Source organism: Oncorhynchus masou, chromosome 24 (assembly GCF_036934945.1).
Source record: "Oncorhynchus masou masou isolate Uvic2021 chromosome 24, UVic_Omas_1.1, whole genome shotgun sequence".
Taxonomy (NCBI): domain Eukaryota; kingdom Metazoa; phylum Chordata; class Actinopteri; order Salmoniformes; family Salmonidae; genus Oncorhynchus; species Oncorhynchus masou.
The window spans coordinates 12,990,549-13,003,450 of record NC_088235.1 but is presented as its reverse complement, the minus strand read 5'-3'; positions in this window follow the sequence as shown (position 1 = coordinate 13,003,450).

Genomic DNA, 12,902 nt, shown 5'->3' with positions numbered 1-12,902 from the left:
ACAGACAAGACACTCCATAATCTACAGACGACACTCCATGATCTACAATTGACATGCAGTTGTGGGTGAACAGGGAGTACAGGAGGGGGCTGAGCACACACCCCTGGGGGGATCCAGTGTTGAGGATCAGCGTGACAGATGTGTTGCTACCTACCCTCACCACCTGGGGGCGGCCCGTCAGAAAGTCCAGGATCCAGTTGCATTGGGAATTGTTTAGTCCCAGGATCCTTAGCTTAGTGATGAGCTTTGAGGGCACTATGGTGTTGAACGCTGAGCTATAATCAATGAATAGCATTCTCACATAAGTGTTCCTTTTGTCCAGTTTGGAATGGGCAGTGTGGAGTCCAATAGAGATTTCATCCTCTGTGGATCTGTTGGTGCTGTATGCAACTTGGAGTGGGTCTAGGGTTTCTGGGATAATGGTGTTGATGTGAGCCATGACTAGCCTTTCAATGTTATGTACTTGAGTGAAGACCCAAAAGCGGTTTTAACAGAAAACAGAGTTCTTTAATGAAAAACAGGAATGGCATAAATCCTCTTCCAACGTTGTCAATGGAACAAAAAGAACGTTAGTATAATGCAGGATGCACCTGCCAGGCAGACTCCGACAGGATAGGACAAGGTGGAAGCAAACGAGACGACAGCTTGCTTCTGGCATCAAAAACACAAACAAGAATCAGACACTGAAAGTAGCAGGATCAGAGAGAGAAATAGAGACCTAATCAGAGGGGGAAGAGAGAACAGGTGGGAAAGAGTGAATGAGCTAGTTAGGGGAGATGTAGAACAGCTGAAGAATGAGAGACAGAGAAGGTAACCTAAAAAGACCAGCAGAGAGAGACAGAGTGAAGAGAAAGGACAGGAACAGACATAACAAGACATGACATTCAAAGCACTTCATGGCTACAGACGTGAGTGCTACGGGTCTGTAGTCATTTAAGCAGGTTGCCTTTGTGTTCTTGGGCAAAGGGACTATGGTGGTCTGCTTGAAACATGTTGGTATTAAAGACTCAATCAGGGACATGTTGAAAATGTCAGTGAAGACACCTGCCAGTTGGTCAGCTCATGCCTGGAGCACACGTCCTGGTAATCCGTCTGGCCCCGCAGCCTTGTGTATGTTGACCTGTTTCAAGGTCTTACTCGCGTTGGCTACGGAGAGTGTGATCACACAGTGGTCCAGAACAGCTGATGCTCTGATGCATGCCTTATTGTTGCTTGCCTCGAAGCGAGCATAGAAGTGATTTAGCTCGTCTGGTAGGCTCGTGTAACTGGGCAGCTCGCGTCTGTGCTTCCCTTCGTAGTCTGTAATAGTTTGTTTATTTTCCTCACTACATCCATGTACATAGCCCTATACACACATTACAATACAGGGTCATTCCACAACCCTTTTGGGTAGTTTAATGAAAAACTAAAATGTATGTGTATATACAGTGCATTCAGACATTTTGTTACGTTACAGCGTTATTCTAAAATATATTAAATAAAACAATTTCCTCATCAATCTACACACAATACTCCATGATGACAAAGCGAAAAACAGAAATAACTTATTGACTTAAGTATTCTGACACTTTGCTATGAAACTCGAAATTGAGTTCAGGTGCATCCTGTTGCCATTGTTCATCCTTGAGATGTTTCTACAACTTGATTGGAGTACACCTGTGGTAAATGAAATTGATTGGACATGATTTGAAAGGGCCCACACCTGTCTATTTAAGGTCCCATAGTTGTCAGTGCATGTCAGAGCAAAAACCAAGCCATGAGGTCGAAGAAATTGCCCCTACATCTCCAAGACAGGATTGTGTTGAGGCACAGATCTGGGGAGAGGGAACCAAGAATTCAATGGCCTCCATTATTCTTAAATGAAAGAAGTTTGGAACCACCAAGACTCCTCCTAGAGCTGGCCACCCGGCAAAACAGAGCAATTGGAGGAGAAGGGCCTTGGTCAGGCAGGTGACCAAGAAGCGATGGTCAGTCTGACAGAGCTCCAGAGTACCTCTGTGGAGATGGGAGAAACTTCCAGAAGGACAACCATCTCTACAGTACTCCACCAGTCAGGCCTTTATGGTAGAGTGGCCAAATGAAAGACACTCCTCAATAAAAGGCACATGACAGCCCGCTTGGAGTTTGCCAAAAGGCACCTAAACATTTTCAGACCATGAGCAACAAAATTCTCTGGTTTGATGAAACCAGGCGTCATGCCAAGCATCACGTCTGAAGGAAACCTGGCACCATCCCTACGGTAAATTGTCAATACAGGATTAAGATTGAATCCTCTACACCGGCTCTGACTCTCGTTGGATGTGGCAGGGCTTGAAAACTATTATTACAAAGGGAAACCCAGATGTGATCTGCCCAGTGACACGAGCCAACCAGATGAGCTAAATACCTTTTATGCTTACTTCGAGGCAAGCAACACTAAAGCATGCACGAGAGCACCAGCTGTTCTGGATGACTGTGTGATAACACTCTTGCTAGCCGATGTGAACCAAACCTTTAAACAGGTCAACATTCACAAAGCCGCTGGGCCAGACAGATTACCAGGACGTGTACTCATGCGCGGACCAACTGTCAACTGTCTTCACTGACATTTTCAAACTGTCCCTGACCGAGTCTGTAATACCTACATGTTTCAAGCAGACCACCATAGTCCCTGTGCCCAAGGAAGCGAAGGTAACCTGCCTAAATGATTACTGCCCTGTGGCACTCATGTCGGAAGCCATGAAGTGCTTTGAAAGTCTGGTCATGGCTCACATCAACAGCATCCTCACAGAAACCCTAGACCCACTCCAATTCGCATACCGCCCAAACAGATCCACAGATGACGCAATCTCAATCGCACTACTACTTCCGGCGCCAACAGAGATGGCCGGCTCGCTTCGCGTTCCTAGGAAACTATGCAGTTTTTTGTTTTTTTACGTGTTATTTCTTACATTAGTACCCCAGGTCATCTTAGGTTTCATTAAATACAGTCGAGAAGAACTACTGAATATAAGATCAGCGTCAACTCACCATCAGTACGACCAAGAATATGACTTACGCGAAGCGAATTCTGTGTTCTGCCTTTCAACCAGGACAACGGAATGGATCCCAGCCGGCGACCCAAAAAAACGACTTCGTAAAAGAGGGAAACGAGGCGGTCTTCTGGTCAGACTACGGAGACGGGCACATCGTGCCCCACTTCCTAGCATTCTTCTCGCCAATGTCCAGTCTCTTGACAACAAGGTTGATGAAATCCGAGCAAGGGTAGCATTCCAGAGGGACATCAGAGACTGTAACGTTCTTTGCTTCACGGAAACATGGCTCACTGGAGAGACGCTCTCGGATGCGGTGCAGCCAGCAGGTTTCTCCACACATCGCGCCGACAGAAACAAACACCTTTCTGGTAAGAAGAGTGGTGGGGGCATATGCCTTATGGCTAACGAGATGTGGTGTGATCACAGAAACATACAGGAACTCAAATCCTTCTGTTCACCTGATTTAGAATTCCTCACAATCAAATGTAGACCGCATTATCTACCAAGAGAATTCTCTTCGATTATAATCACAGCCGTATATATTCCCCCCCAAGCAGACACATCGATGGCTCTGAACGAACTTTATTTGACTCTTTGCAAACTGGAATCCATACATCCTGAGGCTGCATTCATTGTTGATGGGGATTTTAACAAGGCTAATCTGACAACAAGACTCCCTAAAATGTATCAGCATATCGATTGCGCCACCAGGGCTGGCAAAACCTTGGATCACTGTTATTCTAACTTTCGCGACGCATATAAGGCCCTGCCCCGCCCCCCTTTCGGAAAAGCTGACGACGACTCCATTTTGCTGATCCCTGCCTACAGACAGAAACTAAAACAAGAAGCTCCCACGCTGAGGTCTGTCCAACGCTGGTCCGACCAAGCTGATTCCACACTCCAAGACTGCATCCATCACGTGGACTGGGACATGTTTCGTATTGCGTCAGGCAACAACATTGACGAATACGCTGATTCGGTGTGCGAGTTCATTAGAACGTGCGTTGAAGATGTCGTTCCCATAGCAACGATTAAAACATTCCCTAACCAGAAACCGTGGATTGATGGCAGCATTCGTGTGAAACTGAAAGCGCGAACCACTGCTTTTAATCAGAGCAAGGTGACTGGTAACATGACCGAATACAAACTGTGCAGCTATTCCCTCCGTAAGGCTATCAAACAAGCTAAGTGTCAGTATAGAGACAAAGTAGAATCTCAATTCAACGGCTCAGACACAAGAGGTATGTGGCAGGGTCTACAGTCAATCACGGACTACAAGATGAAATCCAGCTCAGTCACGGACCAGGATGTCTTGCTCCCAGGCAGACTAAATAACTTTTTTGCCCGCTTTGAGGACAATACAGTGCCACTGACACGGCCTGCAACGGAAACATGCAGTCTCTCCTTCACTGCAGCCGAGGTGAGTAAAACATTTAAACGTGTTAACCCTCGCAAGGCTGCAGGCCCAGACGGAATCCCCAGCCGCGCCCTCAGAGCATGCGCAGACCAGCTGGCTGGTGTGTTTACGGACATATTCAATCAATCCCTGTACCAGTCTGCTGTTCCCACATGCTTCAAGAGGGCCACCATTGTTCCTGTTCCCAAGAAAGCTAAGGTAACTGAGCTAAACGACTACCGCCCCGTAGCACTCACTTCCGTCATCATGAAGTGCTTTGAGAGACTAGTCAAGGACCATATCACCTCCACCCTACCTGACACCCTAGACCCACTCCAATTTGCTTACCGCCCAAATAGGTCCACAGACGACGCAATCTCAACCACACTGCACACTGCCCTAACCCATCTGGACAAGAGGAATACCTATGTGAGAATGCTGTTCATCGACTACAGCTCGGCATTTAACACCATAGTACCCTTCAAGCTCGTCATCAAGCTCGAGACCCTGGGTCTCGACCCCGCCCTGTGCAACTGGGTACTGGACTTCCTGACGGGCCGCCCCCAGGTGGTGAGGGTAGGCAACAACATCTCCACCCCGCTGATCCTCAACACTGGGGCCCCACAAGGGTGCGTTCTGAGCCCTCTCCTGTACTCCCTATTCACCCACGACTGCGCGGCAACGCACCCCTCCAACTCAATCATCAAGTTTGCGGACGACACAACAGTGGTAGGCTTGATTACCAACAACGACGAGACGGCCTACAGGGAGGAGGTGAGGGCCCTCGGAGTGTGGTGTCAGGACAATAACGTCACACTCAACGTCAACAAAACTAAGGAGATCATTGTGGACTTCAGGAAACAGCAGAGGGAACACCCCCCTATCCACATCGATGGAACAGTAGTGGAGAGGGTAATAAGTTTTAAGTTCCTCGGCATACACATCACAGACAAACTAAATTGGTCCACTCACACAGACAGCATCGTGAAGAAGGCGCAGCAGCGCCTCTTCAACCTCGGGAGGCTGAAGAAATTCGGCTTGTCACCAAAAACACTCACAAACTTCTACAGATGCACAATCGAGAGCATCCTGGCGGGCTGTATCACCGCCTGGTACGGCAACTGCTCCGCACACAACCGTAAGGCTCTCCAGAGGGTAGTGAGGTCTGCACAACGTATCACCGGGGGCAAACTACCTGCCCTCCAGGACACCTACACCACCCGATGTTACAGGAAGGCCATAAAGATCATCAAGGACAACACCCACCCGAGCCACTGCCTGTTCACCCCGCTATCATCCAGAAGGCGAGGTCAGTACAGGTGCATCAAAGCTGGGACCGAGAGACTGAAAAACAGCTTCTATCTCAAGGCCATCAGACTGTTAAACAGCAACCACTAACATCGAGTGGCTGCTGCCAACACACTGACTCAACTCCAGCCACTTCAATAATAGGAATTGATGGGAAAGGATGTAAAATATATCACTAGCCACTTTAAACAATGCTACCTAATATAATGTTTACATACCCTACATTATTCATCTCATATGTATACGTATATACTGTACTCTATCATCTACTGCATCCTTATGTAATACATGTATCACTAGCCACTTTAACTATGCCACTTTGTTTACATACTCATCTCATATGTATATACTGTACTCGATACCATCTACTGTATCTTGCCTATGCTGCTCTGCACCATCACTCATTCATATCTTTATGTACATATTCTTTATCCCCTTACTCTGTGTATAAGATATTAGTTTTGGAATTGTTAGTTAGATTACTTGTTAGTTATTACTGCATTGTCGGAACTGGAAGCACAAGCATTTCGCTACACTCGCATTAACATCTGCTAACCATGTGTATGTGACAAATAAAATTTGATTTGACTCCACGCTGCCCTTTCTCACCTGGACAAAAGGAACACATTTACATTTAAGTCATTTAGCAGACGCTCTTATCCAGAGCGACTTACAAGTTAATTTTTACCTTTATTTAACCAGGCAAGTCAGTTAAGAACACATTCTTATTTTCAATGACGGCCTGGGAACAGTGGGTTAACTGCCTGTTCAGGGGCAGAACGACAGATTTGTACCTTGTCGGCTCGGGGGTTTGAACTCACAACCTTCCGGTTACTAGTCCAACGCTCTAACCACTAGGCTACCCTGCTACACCTATGTGAGAATGCTGTTCATTGACTACAGCTCAGCATTCAACACCATAGTGCCCAGAAAGCTCATCACTAAGCTTAGGACTCTGAGACTAAACACCTCCCTCTGCAACTGGATCCTGGACTTCCTGACGGGCCGTCCCCAGATGGTAAGATTAGGCAACAACACGTTTGCCACACTGATCCTTAACACTGGGGCCCCTCAGGGGTGTGTACTTAGTCCCCTCCGGTATTCCCTTTTCACCCACGATTGCATGGCCAAACACAACTCCAACACCACCATTAAGTTTGCTGATGACAAACAGTGGTAGGCCTGATCACCGACAACGATGAGACAGCGTATAGGGAGGAGGTCTGAGAACTGGCATTGTGGTGCCAGGACAACAACCTCTCTCTCAAAGGAGCTGATCATGGACTACAGGAAAAGGCGGGCCAAACAGGCCCCTATTAACATTGACTGGGCTGGAGCGGGTTACTTGGTGTCCACATCATTAATGAACTATCATGGTCCAAACATACCAAGACTGTCATGAAGAGGGCACAACAAAACCTTTTCCCCCTCAGGAGTCTGAAAAGATTTGGCATGTGTCCCCAGATCCTCAAAGAGCTCTACAGCTGCACCATCGAGAGCATCCTGACCGGTTGCATCACCGCCTGGTGTGGCAACTGCTCAGCATCTGACCGTAAGGAGCTACAAAGGGTAGTGTGAACGGTTCAGTATATCACTGGGGCCAAGCTTCCTGCCATCCAGGACCTATACAATAGGCGGTGTCAGAGGAAAGCTCATAAAATTGTCAGAGACTCCAGTCACCCAAGTTATAGACAGTTTTCTCTGCTACCACATGGCAAGCGGTACCGGAGAGCCAAGTCTAGGACCAAAAGTCTCCTTAACAGCTTCTACCCCCAAGCCATAAGAATGCTGAACATTTAATAAAATCACATTAATTACAATTAAATCCAGCCCCCTCACCTCAACCTCCATCTGACCACACCATCCACCCCCCTCACACCAACCTCCATCTGACCACACCATCCCCCTCACCTCAACCTCCATCCGACCACACCATCTGCCTCACCTCAACCTCCATCTGACCACACCATCCAGCCCCCTCACACCAACCTCCATCTGACCACACCATCCCCCTCACCTCAACCTCCATCCGACCACACCATCCCCCTTACCTCAACCCCCATCTGACCACACCATCCAGCCCCATCACCCCAACCTCCATCTGACCACACCATCCAGCCCCATCACCCCAACCTTCATCTGACCAACCATCCCCATCACCTCAACCCCCATCTGACCACACCATCCAGCCCCATCACCCCAACCTCCATCTGACCACACCATCCAGCCCCATCACCCCAACCTTCATCTGACCAACCATCCCCATCACCTCAACCTCCATCTGACCACACCATCCCCCTCACCCCAACCTTCATCTGACCAACCATCCCCATCACCTCAACCTCCATCTGACCACACCATCCAGCCCCCTCACACCAACCTCCATCTGACCACACCATCCAGCCCCCTCACCTCAACCTCCATCTGACCACACCATCCCCCTCATCCCAACCTCCATCTGACCAAACCATCCAGCCCCCTCACCTCAACCCCCATCTGACCACACCATCCAGCCCCCTCACCTCAACCCCATCTGACCACACCATCCCCCTCACCCCAATCTCCATCTGACCACACCATCCCCCTCACCCCAATCTCCATCTGACCACACCATCCCCCTCACCCCAACCTCCATCTGACCACACCATCCAGCCCCCTCACCTCAACCTCCATCTGACCAAACCATCCAGCCCCCTCACCTCAACCCCCATCTGACCACACCATCCCCCTCACCTCAAACCCCATCTGACCACACCATCCAGCCCCCTCACCTCAATCCCCATCTGACCACACCATCCCCCTCACCTCAACCCCCCTCTGACCACACCATCCAGCCCCCTCACCTCAACCCCCATCTGACCAAACCATCCAGCCCCCTCACCTCAACCCCCATCTGACCACACCATCCAGCTCCTGACTTATCCTGTATGGCTGGGCCATATAGAATCTCTCTCTCTGGGTCAGTCACAGTCTCTCTCTCTCTCTGTCTCTCCCTGCTCTATTGCGTTGGTTCTCGGCTATTCCCCAGCACACACACACGCACACGCACACGCACACACACACGCACACGCACACGCACACGCACACACACACACACACACACACACACACACACACACACACACACACACACACACACACATACACACACACACACACACACACACAGTGATGGATGACCATTAAGGCAGCTTATTGGAAATGCTGTGATTTATGGAGCGGCCCTGCCTCAGCCTAATGGCTTCATCGTTTTCCCCCGCTGCGTGATGTCACAGCCAAGGTCACCGCGGCAACCCAATGACCAACCGACGACAGCCCTTTGTTGTGGTTTGGTTGCTGATGACCTGAGAGAGAGAGGAGGAGCAAGGTAGGGAGAGAGATGGAGGGACAGGGGAGGGGAAGATGGTGCTACAGCAGTGGAGGCTGCTGAGGGGAGGACGGCTCATAATGATGGCTGGAATGAAGTCAATGGAATGGGTGTCAATGGAGTGGAGTCAATGAAATGGAGTCAATGGAATGGAGTCAATGGAATGTAGTCAATGGAGTGGAGTCAATGAAATGGAGTCAATGGAATGGAGTCAATGGAATGAAGTCAATGGAGTGGAGTCAATTAAATGGAGTCAATGGAATGGAGTCAATGGAATGGAGTCAATGGAGTGGAGTCAATGGAGGGGAGTCAATGGAATGGAGTCAATGGAGTGGAGTCAATGGAATGGAGTCAATGGAATGGAGTCAATGGAATGGAGTCAATGGAGTGGAGTCAATGGAGTGGAGTCAATGGAATGGAGTCAATAGAATGGAGTCAATGGAATGGAGTCAATGGAATGGAGTCAATGGAGTGGAGTCAATGGAGTGGAGTCAATGGAATGGAGTCAATAGAATGGAGTCAATGGAGTGTAGTCAATGGAATGGAGTCAATGGAGTGGAGTCAATGGAATGGTGGTTGATACTCCAGTCCAGCCTTTATTATGAGCCGTCCTCCCCTCAGCAGCCTCCACTGTGTCTATCAGATAGAGGAGACAGAGAGGATGGTACCACAGCATGTCTAGTTTTGTGTGTCTATCAGGTAGAGGAGACAGAGAGGATGGTACCACAGCATGTCTAGTTTTGTGTGTCTATCAGGTAGAGGAGACAGAGAGGATGGTACCACAGCATGTCTAGTTTTGTGTGTCTATCAGGTAGAGGGGACAAAGAGGATGGCACCACAGCATGTCTAGTTTTGTGTGTCTATCAGGTAGAGTGGACAGAGAGGATGGTACCACAACCTGTCTAGTTTTGTGTGTCTATCAGTTATCTCTAATCTGTCTGGCATTCTTTCTCTCCTTCCCCTCTTCCCTGGTCATCAGTTATCACTAATCTGTCTGGCGTTCTTTCTCTCCTTCCCTTCTTCCCTGGTCATCAGTTATCACTAATCTGTCTGGCGTTCTTTCTCTCCTTCCCTTCTTCCCTGGTCATCAGTTATCACTAATCTGTCTGGCGTTCTTTCTCTCCTTCCCCTCTTCCCTGGTCATCAGTTATCACTAATCTGTCTGCCGTTCTTTCTCTCCTTCCCCTCTTCCCTGGTCATCAGTTATCACTAATCTGTCTGGCGTTCTTTCTCTCCTTCCCCTCTTCCCTGGTCATCAGTTATCACTAATCTGTCTGGCGTTCTTTCTCTCCTTCCCCTCTTCCCTGGTCATCAGTTATCACTAATCTGTCTGGCGTTCTTTCTCTCCTTCCCCTCTTCGCTGGTCATCAGTTATCACTAATCTGTCTGGCGTTCTTTCTCTCCTTCCCCTCTTCGCTGGTCATCAGTTATCACTAATCTGTCTGGCGTTCTTTCTCTCCTTCCCCTCTTCCCTGGTCATCAGTTATCACTAATCTGTCTGGCGTTCTTTCTCTCCTTCCCCTCTTCCCTGGTCATCAGTTATCACTAATCTGTCTGGCGTTCTTTCTCTCCTTCCCCTCTTCCCTGGTCATCAGTTATCACTAATCTGTCTGGCGTTCTTTCTCTCCTTACCCTCTTCGCTGGTCATCAGTTATCACTAATCTGTCTGGCGTTCTTTCTCTCCTTCCCCTCTTCGCTGGTCATCAGTTATCACTAATCTGTCTGGCGTTCTTTCTCTCCTTCCCCTCTTCGCTGGTCATCAGTTATCACTAATCTGTCTGGCGTTCTTTCTCTCCTTCCCCTCTTCCCTGGTCATCAGTTATCACTAATACGTCTAACGTTCTTTCTCTCCTTCCCCTCTTCCCTGGTCATCAGTTATCACTAATACGTCTAACGTTCTTTCTCTCCTTCCCCTCTTCCCTGGTCATCAGTTATCACTAATTTGTCTGCCGTTCTTTCTCTCCTTCCCCTCTTCCCTGGTCATCAGTTATCACTAATCTGTCTGCCGTTCTTTCTCTCCTTCCCCTCTTCCCTGGTCATCAGTTATCACTAATTTGTCTGCCGTTCTTTCTCTCCTTCCCCTCTTCCCTGGTCATCAGTTATCACTAATTTGTCTGCCGTTCTTTCTCTCCTTCCCCTCTTCCCTGGTCATCAGTCATCACTAATCTGTCTGGCGTTCTTTCTCTCCTTCCCCTCTTCCCTGGTCATCAGTTATCACTAATCTGTCTGGCGTTCTTTCTCTCCTTCCCCTCTTCCCTGGTCATCAGTTATCACTAATTTGTCTGCCGTTCTTTCTCTCCTTCCCTTCTTCCCTGGTCATCAGTTATCACTAATTTGTCTGCCGTTCTTTCTCTCCTTCCCTTCTTCCCTGGTCATCAGTTATCACTAATCTGTCTGGCGTTCTTTCTCTCCTTCCCCTCTTCCCTGGTCATCAGTTATCACTAATCTGTCTGCCGTTCTTTCTCTCCTTCCCCTCTTCCCTGGTGTTCACTAGATTAAACGCAAGCCTCTCCTCCTCGCGCTCTCTCTCTCTCACTCTGTTTTCTCCATCCCACCCTCTCTCTCTCTCTCACCCTGTTTTCTCCATCCCACCCTCTCTCTCTCTTCCCCTGACGGAGGAGTAAGGTTGTTTTATAGCTTTACCTCAGACAGCTATTCCTCACTACATCTGCCTCAGATATGGGCCATTAACCATCCAATCAATAAAAACACCATTAAGCGAGTAAAAATCGCTGATATTAGCAAAGCCCAAAATGAAATATTTGATTTTCTCTTAGATAGTTAGCTGAGATGGGCCAGGGTATCTGAAATCTGAAATTGTACGCTATTCCCTATATATAGTGCATTACTGTTAACCAGAGTATAGGGAATGGGGTGCCGTTTGGGACACTCTGTTAGTGTGGAGATGAGGTCTGGGCTCAGGGTGGTTGTCCAGGCAATGCTTTACCTTGTGTGATACACCTCCTCTCGTCAGCTGGTTTCTCATCACTATCTGTTATAGCCAGTGTAGTAGGAGAAATGTGTCGAGACTCAGGACTCCAGCGGGGATTGGCAACTAGAGGTAGACAGTTAGCAGAATGTGTTATTTATGATTGGCAACTAGAGGTAGACAGTTAGCAGAATGTGTTATTTACGATTGGCAACTAGAGGTAGACAGTTAGCAGAATGTGTTATTTACGATTGGCAACTAGAGGTAGACAGTTAGCAGAATGTGTTATTTATGATTGGCAACTAGAGGTAGACAGTTAGCAGAATGTGTTATTTACGATTGGCAACTAGAGGTAGACAGTTAGCAGAATGTGTTATTTACGATTGGTAACTAGAGGTAGACAGTTAGCAGAATGTGTTATTTACGATTGGCAACTAGAGGTAGACAGTTAGCAGAATGTGTTATTTACGATTGGCAACTAGAGGTAGACAGTTAGCAGAATGTGTTATTTACGATTGGCAACTAGAGGTAGACAGTTAGCAGAATGTGTTATTTACGATTGGCAACTAGAGGTAGACAGTTAGCAGAATGTGTTATTTACAATTGGCAATTAGAGGTAGACAGTTAGCAGAATGTGTTATTTACGATTGGCAACTAGAGGTAGACAGTTAGCAGAATGTGTTATTTACGATTGGCAACTAGAGGTAGACAGTTAGCAGAATGTGTTATTTACGATTGGCAACTAGAGGTAGACAGTTAGCAGAATGTGTTATTTACGATTGGCAACTAGAGGTAGACAGTTAGCAGAATGTGTTATTTACGATTGGCAACTAGAGGTAGACAGTTAGCAGAATGTGTTATTTACGATTGGCAACTAGAGGTAGACAG